The sequence below is a fragment of the Mus caroli genome, unplaced genomic scaffold, assembly GCF_978045245.1.
Source record: "Mus caroli unplaced genomic scaffold, Mus_caroli_1 scaffold_18, whole genome shotgun sequence".
In the NCBI taxonomy this organism is placed as follows: Eukaryota; Metazoa; Chordata; class Mammalia; order Rodentia; family Muridae; genus Mus; species Mus caroli.
The window spans coordinates 39,569,204-39,585,739 of NW_028227273.1; positions in this window are offsets into that span (position 1 = coordinate 39,569,204).

Consider the following 16,536-nt stretch of genomic DNA (forward strand, 5'->3'; position numbering starts at 1 on the left):
CTTACATCTGTAATTCCTGACCTTTTTTTTTTTTCTAGGTTTTCCGTTTCCAGCATTGCTTCCATTTGTGTTTTATTGTTTCTATTTCCACTTTTAGGTCTTGGACCAGTTTGTTCAATTGTTTGTAAATGTGTCTTTCTATATTTCTTTAAGGCATTTATTTGCTTCCTTTTTAAGGGCTCCTACCTGTTTAACCTGTTTTCCTGTATTTCTTTCAGTGAATTATTTATATCATCCTTAAAGGGCTCTATTATCTTCATTAACTAGGATTTTAGGTCAGCTTCCTGATTTTCAGGTGTGTTGAGAGAACTGGGTTTTCATGGTGCCAAAGTATATTGGCTTCTGTTGCTTATGGTCTTGTGCTGTCACCATTTGGGTATCCCTGGTGTCTGCTGGTCTGGGTGACTCTGTCTGGAGCCTGCCTCCTTTTTTTTTTCTGTAACATATATGTATTTATTTGCGGGGTGATCTAGAGTTTTTTTTTAATATTTTATTTTAATTAGGTATTTTCTTCATTTACATTTCCAATGCTATCCCAAACATCCCCCATACCTCCCCCTAACCACCCACTCCCACTTCTTGGCCCTGGTGTTCCCCTGTATTGAGGCATATAAAGTTTGCAAGATCAATGGGCCTCTCTTTCCACTGATGGCTGACTAGGCCATCTTCTGATACATATGCAGCTAGAGACACGAGCTCCGGGGAGTACTGGTTAGTTCATATTGTTGTTCCACCTATAGGGTCTTTTGTCCCTGGGTTGCTTCAGATTTTCTTGTAGGCCTGTGGCTCTGGCTGTAGCAGATCTCCTGTGAAGCCTTCTGACTGTGGGGTCTTCTGAGGGGAAGAGAAGCTGCTGATATGTTGTGTTGGCTGCAGCAGATCTCCCGGGAGGCCTTCAGACTTGTTTGGGCTTCAGAGGAGCAGTCAGGCTGTTGTTCTGTGTGAAGCTGTTCTGCATGGGTGCCTATGGACTGTGGTTTCTGTTTCCCTGTGTGCAGCAGAACTCTAAGGAGGGTTTCAGTTTGTTAGATCAGTTGCCTTGCATTCAATGGAGCTCCTGGGATGTCTTCAGACTGTGGTGTCTTCAGGGGAGCAGACAAGCTGGTGAAAGTTGCCCAGTTGCCCTATGTGCAGTGGATCACCTGGGATGCCCCCAAGTATCATTCCTCTGAAGCCTTCCTCCTTGTTTTTTGAGACAGGGTCTCTCTCTGGGACTTAGAATTAGGCTACTAGTTAGTGAGTTAGGATGACCTTTATTCCCATTTCTCTAATGTTGAAATTAAAATACATAGGCCCACGTCAGTCTGTTTATATTGTGCTGGTGATTGAACTCAGTTCTACATATATGCATGATAGGTACTTTACCAATATAATATGTCCTAGGATCAATTATATCAAGTTTTAGTTTTAAATATGGTTAACTTCCCTGTGGAATCCTATCTTGTATAACCGAATTTACAGGAAGACTAGAAGTTTTATTTTTATTTGTTTTTGCTTTTTGAGCAATTTATAGTTGCCTAACATTTATTCTAATTTTGTGGTTCACTTATCTCTATTTTCCTTTTAATAGTCATTATATCAGTTTATTAGGAATATTGGAAAAACACATCAATAAATTGTATTCTTAGTGAAATTTCTAATAGACAAATATGATATTAATAGTGTATGATTAAAGAACCCTCAGTCTAACTCAGCTGGGGTTTTATAGCATTTTTATAAAAAGTTGCTACTTTAGAATAATTACATAGAATTTTGGATATTTTGATATGATTTTAGGGATTTTTTTAATTTATTATTAAGTAGAATTTCTTATCATGACTTTAATTCATTTGTTCTGCTGAACTGACTGCTAATACCAATGAATCCTCACATTGACTTGCCCCAGCTTTCTAATCCCAAGTTAGCATGTGAAACTGTTATTTGTCTAAAGCTTGAGAGTTTCCAAGTCTATTTATTTCCCCTAATTCATATGTGCTATGATTTAGTGGCTCCTTCAAGTCAAAGCAGTGAAGGCAAGGGTCAAAATACTTTAGGTGGCTTATTGCTCTGGGGCAGAGGATATGTAGAGCTGCCCTTTTGACCACTGGAATTAAGGATACTTATTTTCATGCATATGGCCCATATCAGCTCCCACTAGAGCCTTCAGTCACACTATGTATATATTGTGAGTTCCTTTTAAATTCCTTACATATTGGGGCATACTACCTTAGCTTAAGTGCATCTCAACCCATCCAAAATGCTTTAAATAATATTTTGAAATTTTTAGCTCTGATGCACAGCTACCTGACCTAGGGTTGGTTCTAGGAGGGATTTCCTCTTCTAGAAACTGTCAGGCTATTGCTTATTACTTCTGATTATGTTATTATGTTATTATGTGGCCCCCAGTTTCCCATGTTTAGAGCCAGTGATTTGGCATTCAAATGGGACAAAATCTGATACAGTCCTAGTGCAAGCTGTACTTGTACTTGGCTTTCTGAATTTGAAGTATTTTCTAGGCCAGTGATTTGTAGGCTAACCCTTGAACATGTTTCTAGACATGTGGCAGTGCTCACAGCTCCCAGTCATTCCAGATATCAATGGAGAAATAAAGTAACTGAGACACTGGCCTATAGTTGCTGCCAGAGTTCCCTTGGATACAAGTACACAATTAATTATACAAGAAATCCAACATCCTCCTATAAAAAAAATAGGCTTTGCCTAAAAAGATTTTACTAATTGCCTGCTACTGTAAGAGCTCTGAGAATATTTAAGGGTTAGTGAGTGTGTGAGGAAATTAGGACCATTCCATGTGTTAGCATCAGGTGCATCTATCCACAGCTAGAAGCATCTTTGCAGCCAGCTCTTGGACCCATCAATAAGACACATCGCTCAGTGGGTAAGAGCACCCGACTGCTCTTCCGAAGGTCCGGAGTTCAAATCCCAGCAACCACATGGTGGCTCACAACCATCCGTAACGAGATCGGACTCCCTCTTCTGGAGTGTCTGAAGACAGCTACATTGTACTTACATATAAATAAATAAATAAATAAATAAATAAATAAAAGACACATCATCTCTAGGAGACGGTGCCACTCCTGTGTCTGTCACCATGGCACCCAATGCACATCACTCTGTGCATACATCACATGCATCTGGCCTGGATGAAAGACTTGTTCCTCCAGCTCACAATCCCTTTTTTCTTTCCTCCCACCACCTCCCAGAGGATGGCTCTGCCAATAAAACCTCCCATGTGAGACCTGCCACATGGTGTGATAGACCTGTTGGTGCCCCCACTACATAGGCCCAGATGGGTTCAGAACTACACTGCTGTGCAGGGCATGGACCCCCATCACCTTGTGGTGTGACCACCTCTACATGGGTTAAACTCCATGGGGTGAACCTTATCCTGATAAGCCCAACTGCTACACAGGCTCACTTTCAGGCCAACTCACTAGACTCCACAGGCAGATTGGTTTCCAGTTCCAGTCAGCAGAAAGGTTTCTTTGTCCCAAGAAATGATTGGTTACCTTCTATGGGTCTAAGGAATGGATTTATCCATGGTCTTTATGACTGGCCTTCTAGCTGAGATGCCATGCTGCTGGTAAACTATTCTCCTTCAGGTGTTAGGCCCACAGGTCAGGTGTTAGGCCCACAGATCTCAACCACTAGCTCCTGCATGAAGACTTGGTAAATCCAGACTGAATGCTCATTCCAATATTTATTTAATCTACTTCCCTTGAGACAGCATGGTAAAATTAATTTATCACTATTAATTTATTCTCAGGTTATCAGTAAGAATACTCTAATAACATCTACTCACTCAATGGGTATCTCATCTTTAATCTTATCTCTAGGCTCCCTACTAGGATGTCTTCTGAAAAATCTCAAACCTCTAAAACTAGTACCTGACTTAAATGTCTCTAAACATATTCACCTTTGCAATTATGTAAGGCCACAGTACTCATTAGATAATGATTCTAATTGGCCACATAACAGCACATTTTTAAAATTATTATCTTAATTTTTTTTACAGACCAGTCATTAGCTCCCTTCTTATCCTCCCTCTGAGAGTTCCTCATCCCATTCCTCTTCCCCCATATCCAAGAGGATGTCGCCACACCCTCCACACACACCCCATATCCTGCCAGGGCTCCCTATTTCTTGGGGCCTCAGGTTTCTCAAGGGTTAGGTGCATCTTCTCTCATTGAGGCAAGACCAGGCTGTTCTCTACTGTACGTATGTCAGGAGCCTCATATCAGCTGGTGTATGCTGCCTTCTTGGTGGCTCAGTGTCTAAGGGATCTCAGGAGTCCAGGTCAGTTAAGACTGCTGGTCTTCCTATGGAGTCACTGTACTCCTCAGCTTCTTCCAGTCTTTCTCTAATTCAACCATAGGGATCCCTGACTTGAGACCATCGGTTGAGTGTAAGTATCTGTTTCTATCTCAGTCAGCTGTTTGCTGGTCCTCTTTGAGGGCAGTCATGCTAGACTCCTGTCTGTAAGTACATTATAACATCAATAATAGTGTCAGGCCTTAGAGCCTCCCCTTGAGATTGTTCCAAATTTGGGCTAATCTTTGAACCTCCTTTCCCTCAGTTTCTTCTCCATTTTTGTGCCTTCAGTTCTTTTAGACAGGAACAATTCTGGGTCTGAGTTTTTGACTGTGGGATGCTAACCCCATCCCTCCACTTGATGCCATGAATTTTGACTCGAGGTGCATTCTACAAGTTCTCTCTCCCTATAGTTGGGCATTTTGTCTGAGGTCTCTCCCTTTGATTCCTGAGATTCTCTCACCTCCCAGGTCTCTGGTGCATTCTAGAAGGTCCCTCTACCTCCCACCTCTGGAGGTGGCATATTTCCATTCATTCTACTAGCCCTTGGGGCTTCACTCCTGGTCCTTCTCAATACCCTACTATAGCCCCCTTTACACCCACCCTCCCCTCTCCCCTCTTCCACCCAATTTCCTCCCTCTTTTTGTCCTCTGTTTTCTTCTCCTTCCAAGTGGGACTGAGGCATCCTCACTTGGACCTTTTGGCTTGTTAATCTACTTGTGTAACACCACTTCTGATCCTACCATTTAAAATGATCTTCATACATACTGCCAGTGATCCAGTAAATGGAATGAGGTCCTCTATATCCAAGCTTTTACTTATCTTCTCTCCAAGCCATCTCTTTACTCTTCCTGTACCCCAGGTCAACTCCTTCTATCTATGAAATTTCAACCACATGAAAATTCTACTATTCTTGATCCAGCTAATCATCTCTCCTTACCATCTCCGACCTGCCTCTACAATCTCTCCTAGTTCCCCGTCCTCCTCAGCTTTCCATCTAACCAAACTTCCCAAGAGTCTGCTTGCTCAGTTTCTTCATACTCCTTTCTTCCTCTGCCAACTACAGGCTGCTCCAGTAATCCTACTTGGCACCTACTTTCAGCCCTCTCACTATTCTAGATCTGCAGCCACACCCTCATCCCCAATTCCTTCCCTATCCAGGCTAACTCAGTGTCAGTCCTTTCTTTAAGGGAAGTTGGTGCAGGAGATGGTCTAATTAGAGTATATATCCCCTTCTCACTAAGTGAACTTTCTTTCTTTTTAAAATTTTTTTTAATTAGGTATTTTCCTAATTTACATTTCCAGTGCTATCCCAAATGTCCCCCATACCGTCCCCCCACTCCCCTATCCACCCACTCCCACTTCTTGGCCCTGGTGTTTCCTTGTACTGAGGCATATAAAGTTTGCACAACCAATGGGCCTCTCTTTCCACTGATGGCTGACTAGGCCATCTTTTGATACATATGCAGCTAGAGACACGAGCTCCAGGGGGTACTGGTTAGTTCATATTGTTGTTCTACCTATAGGATTGCAGATCCCTTTAGCTCCTTGGGTACTTTCTCTAGCTCCTCCATTGGGGGCCCTGTGATCCATCCAGTAGCTGACTGTGAGCATCCACTTCTGTGTTTGCTAGGCCCTGGCATATTCTCACAAGAGACAGCTCTATCTGGGTCCTTTCAGCAAAATCTTGCTTGTGTATGCAATGGTGTCAGCGTTTGGGGGCTGATTATGGGATGGATCCCCGGATGTGGCAGTCTCTAGATGGTCTATCCTTTTGTCTCAGCTCCAAACTTTGTCTCTGCAATTCCTTCCATGGGTGTTTTGTTCCCAATTCTAAGAAGGGGTAAAGTATCCACACTTTGGTCTTGTTCTTCTTGAGTTTCATGTGTTTCACAAACTGTATCTTATATCTTGGGTATTCTAAGTTTCTGGGCTAATATCCACTTATCAGTGAGTACATATCATGTGAGTTCTTTTGTGATTGGGTTACCTCACTCAGGATGATGCCCTCCAGGTCCATCCATTTGCGTAGAAATTTCATAAATTCATTCTTTTTAATAGCTGAGAATTACTCCATTGTGTAAATGTACCACATTTTCTGTATCCATTCCTCTGATGAGGGGCATCAAGACTGGGATATGATACCTCTAACTCATCTGCCTTTATTAAAGAATGTTAGTACATCACTCAATCTTATATCATGACTTTTCATAATATACATATGATTCTCAGTAATAAGAACATACTTTACTTTCTGACTAGTGCAGGCAAGTTTGGGAGCAGATAAAGGCAGATGAGATTCATCAAACAGACTCAGCATATCCAATCAGGTCTGAGACAGTTCCCAACCAGGATCCTCAATGGAATTGTAATTCCACATATGATATTCTAGCTAGAGACTGATTCACAACCTGCCCCCTGGACTGTCTCTGTAGGGCTGCCATAAAACCAGTAAAAAATTTAAAAATCCCAAGAGGTCATCCAGGATATACAAGAAAACTCATCTCAATTTTTATAGCACCTTAAATGGGCCCTATTACAATATACTAATTTATATCCCAAAAATGCAGAAGGCAAATACTTCATGATGACCTACTGCTTTTCCCAAAGCTATCCTAACATTAAGGTCAAGCTTAGACATTTAGAGAGGGAACCACCTAATTCCACAGGCATAAGGTTTGACACTGGCCTTTAAAGTGTGCTATCAGAGTGAGGAAAAAGCCAGCAGACAAAAATACCATATGCAAGCAAAGGCTGTGTGACCATCCCCAGCTACTGTCCAGGCTTCCTGACCTTCTAAGGGTTGGGAACCACCATTTCCCTGTTTCAAATGTGGTTAACAAGGTGATTTGGTATGGGATTGCCCTGATCCCTGCAAGCCATTAAGGCCATACCCAAAGTGCTATTAGGAGGGACATTGGGCTATTGATTGTGCCCATGTCACTCAGGACAGATGGACATCACTCCCAAGTCACCCTCCAGTTGATCTCTTATGCTTGTCCATGGATGACTGAAGGGGTTCAAGCTCCCTTGACCCAACAACTTCTATCACTAGCAGGTAGCCTCAAGACATCATAATAGTATGTATATTGGTGGCCCATCTCCTTCCTCTTGGAAATTGAGATGTTGGGGTAAGGGACAGCCTTACCAACCTCACCAGACCCCACCTCTTAATTAATTTAAAGGGGTGCTCCTCTCATCAATTTCTTTTTGTTAGTGCCAATGTGTCCTGTTCTCTTTTGGAAATGGATCTTCTAGCCAAGTTGGGAGCCTTTATTTCTTTGATACCCCTCTCCCCCATATGCCTAAAACCAAACTTGCCAGCAGTCTCTTCTCCTCCTCCTAGCCTCCCAACCTACTAACTCTAACATGTCATTTCCTTTGACAGTCTCTCTGGAACCTCCAGAATCCCTTTTCATCTTGTTCCTGTTGTCTTCCAGTTACAGAACCATACTAGATACATCACTCAAGATCAATGCCCTCTTTCTCTTCAGAGCCTAAGGGGACTTAAGCCTATCATCTCTGACCTCCTAAGAAAAAACAAACAAACAAACAAAAAACCAGCAATAACAAAAAAACCCAACCTCTTCCACCTTTAACCCCCATATACAAGCAGTTATGAAACCCAATGGACAACCAAGAAAAAAACAAGAAGGTAATCTCACAACAAATCTAAAAGAAGATAGCCACATGAACAGAACCCCAACTCTTTAACAACAAAAATAACAGGAAACAACAATTACTTTTCCTTAATATCTCTTAATATCAATGGACTCAATTCCCCAACAAAAAGATGTAGACTAACAGACTGGATATGTAAACAGGACCCAACATTTTGCTACATACAGGAAACCCATCTCAGGAACAAGGACAGACACTACCTCAGAGTAAAAGGCTGGAAAACAATTTTCTAAGCAAATGTTCCCAAGAAACAAACTGGAGTAGCCATTCTAATATCGAATAAAATCGACTTTCAACATAAAGTTATCAAAAAAAAAAAAGACAAGGAGGGACACTTCATACACATCAAAGGTAAAATCTACCAAGAACTCTCAATTCTGAACATCTATGCTCCAAATGCAAGGGCAGCCACATTCATTAAAGAAACTTTAATAAAGCTCAAAGCACACATTGCACCGCACACTATAATAGTGAGACTTCAACACACCACTTTCACCAATGGACAGATCATGGAAACAGAAACTAAACAGAGGCACATTGAATATAAAAGAAGTTATGAAACAAATGGATTTAACAGATATCTATAGAACATTTTATCCTAAAACAAAAGGATATACCTTCTTCTCAGCACCTCATGGCACCTTCTCCAAAATTGACCATATAGTCAGTCATAAAACAGACCTCAAGAGATACAAGATGATTGAAATAATCCCATGCATCCTATCAGATCACCATGAACTAATGCTGATCTTCAATAACAGCATAAATAATAGAAAGGCAACATTCATGGGGAAGCTGAGCAACAATGATAACTCATTGACTGAGTGAGAGACTTCAACACCTCACTCTCATCAATGGACAGATCCTGCAAACAGAAACTAAACAGAGACACATTGAATCTAAAAGAAATTTAGATTCATTACTCAATGATAACTTTGTCAAGGAAGAAATAAAGAAAGAAATTAAAGACGTTTTAGAGATTAATGAAAATGAAGTTACAACATACCCCAACTTACTGGACACAATGCAAGCAGTCCTAAGAGGAAAACTCATAGTTCTGAGTGTCTCCAAAAAGAAACTGGAGAGAGCATACACTAGCAGCTTGATGGCACACCTAAAAGCTCTAGAACAAAAGGAAGCAAATTCACCCAAGAGAAGTAGACAGCAGGAAATAATCAAATGCAGGGCTGAAATCAACCAAGAGGAAACAAAAAGAGGTATACAAACAATCAACCAAACCAGAAGCTGGTTCTTTGAGAAAATCAACATGATAGATAAACCCTTAGCCAGGCTAACTAGAGGGCACAGGGACAGTATCCTAATCAACAAACTGAAATGAAAAGGGAGATATAACAACAGAATCTTAGTTAATCAAAAAATCATCAGATTTTTACTACAAAAGCCTATACTGAACAAAACTAGACAACCTGGATGAAATGGACAATTTTCTAGACAGATACCAGGTACCAAAGTTAAAGCAGGATCAGATTAAGGAGCTAAACAGTCCCACATCCCCTAAAGAAATAGAAATAGTCATTGATAGTCTCCCAACCAAAAAAAGCCTAAGACCAGATAGGTTTAGTACATAGTTCTATCAGACCTTCAAAGAAGACCTAATTCCAATTCTTCTCAAAATATTCCACAAAATAGAAACAGAAGGTACTCTAAGCAATTCGTTTTATGAAGCCAAAATTACTACCTAAACCACACAAGGACTCAACAAAGAAAGAGAACTTCAGACCAATTTCCCTTATGAATATCGATGCAAAAATACTCAATAAAATTCTCAGAAACCGAATCCAAGAACACATCAAAATGATCATCCATCATGATCAAATAGGCTTCTTCCCAGGGATGCAGGAATGGTTCAATATATGGAAATCCATCAGTGAAATCTACTATATAAACAAACTCAAAGACAAAAACAAAATGATAATCTCATTAGATGCTGAGAAACATTTGACAAAACCCAACATCAGTTCATGATAAAAGTCTTGGAAAGATCAGGAATTCAAGGCCCATACCTAAACATGAAAAAAGCAATCTACAGCAAACCAGTAGCCAACATCAAAGTTAATGGAGAGAAGCTGGAAGCAATCCCACTAAAATCAGGAACCAGACAAGGCTGCCCACTTTCTTTCTCCCTACCTATTCAATATAGTACTTGAAGTCCTAGCCTTAGCAATTAGACAACAAAAGGAGATCAAAGGGATACAAATTGGAAAGGAAGAAGTCAAAATATCACTATTTGCAGATGATATGATAGTATACATAAGTGACCCCAAAAATTCCACCAGAGAATTCCTAAACCTGATAAACAACTTCAGTGAAATGGATATAAAATTAACTCCAACAAATTAGTGGCCTTTCTCTACACAAAGGATAAATGGACTGAGAAAGAAATTAGGTAAACAACACCCTTCACAATAGTCACAAATAATATTAAATACTTTGGAGAGACTCTAACTAAGCACATGAAAGATCTGTATGATAAGAACTTCAAGTCTCTGAAGAAAGAAATTGAAGAACATCTTAGAAGATGGAACGATCTCCAATGCTCATGGATTGGGAAGATTAATATAGTAAAAATGGCTAGCTTGCAGATTGCAATTTACAGATTCGATGCAATTCCCTTCAAAATTCCAATTCAATTCTTCACTGAGTTAGAAATGGCAATTTGCAAATTCATTTGAAATAACAATAAAATCTAGAATGGAATAAACTATTCTCAACAATAAAAGAAACTCTGGTGGAATCACCATGCCCGACCTTCGGCTGTACTACAGAGCAATTGTGATAAAAACTGCATGGTACTGGTACAATGACAGACATTTAAATGAATGGAATAGAATTAAAAACCCAGAAATGAACCCACACACCTATGATCACTTGATTTTTGACAAAGGAGCTAAGTCCATCCAGTAGAAAAAGGACATTTTCAAGAAATGGTGCTGGCACAACTGGTGGTTAGCATGTAGAAGAAGGCAAATTTATCCATTCTTATCTCCTTGTACAAAGCTCAAGTCTAAGTGGAAAAATGGGGAAAAGCCTCGAAGATGTGGACGCAGGGGAAAAATTTTTGAACAGAACAATAATGGCTTGTACTTTAAGATGAAGAATTGACAAATGAGACCTCAGAAAACTGCAAAGCTTCTGTTAGGCAAAGGACACTGTCGATAAGACAAAAAGGCAACCAACAAATTGGGAAAGTATCTTTACCAATCCTAAATCCTATAGGGGGATAATATCTAATATATACAAAGAACTCAAGAAGTTAGACTCCAGAATACCAAATAACCCTATTAAAAAAGGAGTACAGAGCTAAACAAAGGATACTGAACTGAGGAATACCGAATGGCTGAGAAGGAAGTAAAAAATGTTCAACATCATTAATTATCAGGGAAATGCAAATCAAAACAACCCTGGGAATTCTACCTCAAAAAAGTCAGAATGGCTAAGATCAAAAATTCAGGTGACAGCAGAGGCAGGTGAGGATGTGGTGAAAGATGAACACTCTTCCATTCCTGGTGGAATTGCAAGCTGGTACAACCACTCTTGTAAGCAGTTTGGCAGTTCCTCAGAAAATTAGACATAGAACTACCTGAGTACCCCGCAATACCACTCTTGGGCATATACCCAGATGATGCTTCAACTTGTAATAAGAACCCATGTTCCACTATGTTCATAGCAGCCTCATTTATAATAGTCAGAAGCTGGAAATAAACCAGATGTCCCTCAACAGAGGAATTGATACAGAAAATGAGGTATATTTGCACAAGGAGGTATATTTACACAGCTATTAAAAACGATGAATTTATGAAATTCTTAGACAAATGGATAGATCTGAAGGATATCATCCTAAGTGAGTCAACCCAATCACAAAAGAACTCACATGATATGCACTCACTTACAAGTGGTTATTAACCTAGAATCTCAGACTACCCAAGATATAATTCACAAAACACATGAAACTCAAGAAGAAGTAACACCAAAGTGTGCATACTTTGATCCGTCTTAGAAGGGGGAACAAAAGATCCATGGAAGGAGTTACAGAGACAAAGTTCAGAGCAGGACTGAAGGAATGACCATCCAGAGACTGCCCCACCTGTGGATCCATCCAAGTGCTTGCTGATAGGGGCCTGATAAAGCTGTCTCCTGAGAGGTTCTGCCAGTGCCTGGCAAATACAGAAGTGGATTTTCACAGCCCTCCATTAGACTGAGCACAGGGTTTCAATGATGGAGCTAGAGAAAGTACCCAAGGAGCTGAAGGGGTTAACATCGTCATAGGAGGAAATACAATATGAACTAACCAGTACCCCCAGAGCTCCCTGGGACTAAACCACCAATCAAAGAAACACATGGTGGAACACATGGCTCTAGCTGCATATGTAGCAGAGGATGGCCTAGTCGGTCATCAATCGGAAGAGAGGCCCTTGGTCCTGTGAAGGATCTGTGCCCCAGTATAGGGGAATGCCAGGAACAGGAAGTAGGAGTGGGTGGTTTGGGAAGCAGGGGGAGGGGGTGGGGATAGGGGATTTTCAGAGGGGAAACTAGGAAAGGAGATAGCATTTAAAATGTAAATAAAGAAAATATTTAATAAAAAATTTTTAAAATAGAAATGTAATGGAACCTATTACCTGGTTCAAGACCTCAGGCTCATTAACTCTGCTGTGATTCCTCTCCATCCCAACACACTTCTTTCCACTATCTCCTTAGGAATGTCTTGTTTCTCTGTCCTAGATCTCAAAGATGCATTCTTCTGTATCCCTCTAGATGCCCAGTCACAGAACATCAACGCCTTTACTTGCATTGACTCTGACACCTACTTTTCTACCTAACTCCCCTGGACTATTCTACCTCAGGGATTCTGTGACAGGGCTGACTCCCCACACTTATTTGACCAGGTCCTGGCTTCCAACTTACTTTCCCTGTCTTGCCCTAAATCTAAGATTTTCCATTACATAGATGATATTCTTCTCTATTGTTCTTCTTTAGAAATTAGCCAAGTTGATACCTCTGCTTTTCTAAATTATCTGTCCAGTCTAGGCTACAGAGTCTTACCTTCTGAAGTTCAACTATCTACTCCTCAGGTCACCTATTTGGGACTAACAATTACCTGAATCCCACTGCCCTGATGTTGGTGTTGCTATGACCCAGAACTTTTTGCTATCACTTTTTTTTTTATCATGGCAGACTGTGTTAAGACATCTGAGATACATTCTTTAGGAACAGTAAGCTCCTTAGACTGCAAGAGAACAACCTTTGATATAGTCCAGAACACATCTGCTCTATGTGGCACTCAGGTATATCATCATCTACCTACCAGCTGTTCATGACTTTGAATGTTCGTGTTCCTTTTCTCTGAATTATGAGTAATCCACGGAGCAGAGCCTCTGCCAATCCTGGTTTTATTCACCTGCCCAACATAACAAGAAGGCAGTTCAATCAGTTATTCCTGGTTACTACAGGAATAACTATAGGTATTGGTACCAGAATGGCAGGAATGACCGTTTCTCTAATCTTATACAATCAGTTTTCTTCTCAACAGTTTTCAAGAGTTGAGCCAAACCATGCTCACCCTCCAAAGACAGATCCATTCTCTGACAGCAGTGGAGCTTCAGAACTGATGTGGGCTAGATGTTCTTATAGCTAAAGATTTAAAGTCTTTGCCTGTTTCTCCAAGAACAATGCTCCTTCTATGTAAATCAGTTCAGAACAGTGAAAAACAAAGCCCAGCAGGTATAATCAGACATTCAAAAACCCAGGGAACATAGGCCTCTAATTCCTGGGTTTTCAAAACTCCTATGTGCAAGTGTATACTGCCCTTCCGAATCCCCTTTCTCATTTACCTGGTTTTTCTATTTGTTCCCTACCTCATTAACCTTGTCTCCACATTCCGCCAATGACAAAAGCAAAAACTTACTAACCAAACAATGAATCAGTTCTTTTTGCAGGATTATCAAGCACTGTCCATAGAAGAGCCTGATTCAAATGACTACTGAATGAGCACCAATGGTGAGAGTCAGCTATGCCCCAAAATTGATGATACCCTTAGACAACAAAAAGCAGTTTAAGAGATCTGATGCCCCTGTTCCTGGCTCACCATAACCCTCCCCCATTTTTCCTCTTTATGATAAGAAAGAGCCGAATGTTAGCATCAGGTTCATCCATGGACAGCTAGAAGTGTCTTTACAGCCAGCTCTCAGACCCAGTGACGAATCATGTCATCTCTAGGTGACAGTTGTGCTCATGTGTCCATCGCCATGGCACCTGCTGCACCTCCCTTTGCTCATGTAGCACACATGTCACAGCCTGGATAAAAGACTCATCCCCTCAGCCCACAGCTCCTTTGTTCTATCCTTTCCCAGATGCTGCTTTTTCCAATAAGAGCTATCATGTGAGACCTGCCACATGATGTGATTTGTCTGGGACTGCACCACCTATTCTAATACAATGCATTCAAGACATTTCCAGTTTATAATGAATATACTGAGACATGACTCCACTGTAAATCCAGAAGGATTTATACTTCAATATGAATGATTACGGTTAAAATTATATGAACTTGATATGATATTGTATCCTGTGATTTTGAGATGCTAAGGCTGGATGATCACAAGTGCAACATCAACCTGAGATGCTGTACTAGCTGGTTTTGTGTGTCAGCTTGACATTTTCTCAATTAGTGATCAGTTAGTGAAGGAGAGCCCAGCTCATGGTAGGTAGTTCTATCTCAGAGCTGGTAGCTCTGGGTTCTATAAGAAAGCAGGCTGAACATGGCATGTGAAGAAAACCAGTAAGCAGTACCACCCATGGCCTCTGATCAATTCCTGCTCCTGAATCTTGTCCTGTTTTTGTTCCTGTACTTACTTCCTTCAGTGATGAACAGCGATGTGGAAATGTGAGTCAAAAAACAAAAACAAAAACAAAAAAAAAACCAGTTTCTTCCTCAACTTGCTTTTTGGTCATAGAATTTCTATTTCATCGCAGCAATAGAAACCCCAGCAATGTTAGATGAATACCATGATTATATATATATATATATATATATATATATATATATATATATATATATGTGTGTGTGTGTGTGTGTGTGTGTGTGTATTAAAAATGGTTGGTTACTCAATGGAATCACCATATGCAAATGTGCTGGATGAATATGAACTAAGAAATCTTAAAATGTCTTTTTGCCCAAAAACCCAATGAAGAGTTTTTTCCTCTTGGGACCTTGAACTCTGTCTGCTCAACTTGCTTGAGGAATGAGTTTCTTCCTATTCAAACTTCATCCTCTCTTCCAGGTAGAACTTGACTTTCCAAAACTTTTCACAGTTCTCAGAGTCCCTGTGTGAATATGCTCTTTGAAAAGCATAATCCCTTCTTAGGAAACTTGCTCCATATATTAAAAAAAGTGTTTAATGAAAACATAAAATATTTCTATTATTTCTTATAAGTTAAACTGATGAAGGTAACTTGACCTGAGAGGTTACATTTTTTGAGTTCAGGACATGCATCCTTTTCAATGAAAACCAATGCACTGGGCAGAGCAGCTGTTTTTCTGAGCTCTTATTAAAAACGGGGTACAGAACTAAATAAAGAATTCCCAACTGAGGAATGCCAAAGGGCTGAGAAGCACTTGAAAAAATGTTCAACATCCTTAATCATCAGGGACATGCAAATCAAAACAACCCTGAGATTCCACCTCACACCAGTCAGAATGGCTAAGATCAAAAACTCAGGTGACAGTAGATGCCTGCAAGGATGTGGAGAAAGAGGAACACTCCTCCATTGTTGGTGGGTTTGCAAGCTTATACAACCACTCTGGAAATCATTCTGGCGATTCCTCAGAAAATTGGACATAGTACTACAGGAAGATCCAGCAATACCTCTCCTGGGCATATACCCAGAAGAAGTTCCAACTGGTAATAAGGACACATGCTCCACTATGTTCATAGCAGCCTTATTTATAATAGCCAGAAGCTGGAAAGAACCCAGATGCCCCTCAACAGAGGAATGGATACAGAAAATTTACACAATGGAGTACTACTCAGCTATTAAAAACAATGATTTTATGAAATTCTTGGGCGAATGGATGTATCTGGAGGATATCATCCTGAATGAGGTAACCCAATCACAAAAGAAGTCACTTGATATGCACTCACTGATAAGTGGATATTAGCCCAGAAACTTAGAATACCCAAGATACAGTTTGCAAAACACAAGAAAATCAAGAAGGAAGACCAACATGTGGATACTTCATTCCTCCTTAGAATAGGGAACAAAATACCCATGTAAGGAGTTACAGAGCTAAAGTTTGGAGCCAAGATGAAAGGATAGACCATCCTGAGATTATCCTACCCAGGGATCCATCCCATAATCAGCCACCAAATGCAGACACTATTGCACATGCCAGCAAGATTTTGCTGAAAGAACCCTGATATAGCTCTTGTGAGACTATGCCAGTGCCTGGCAAATACAGAAGTGGATGCTCACAGTCATCTATAGGATGGAACACAGGGCCCCCAATGTAGGAGCTAGAGAAAGTATCCA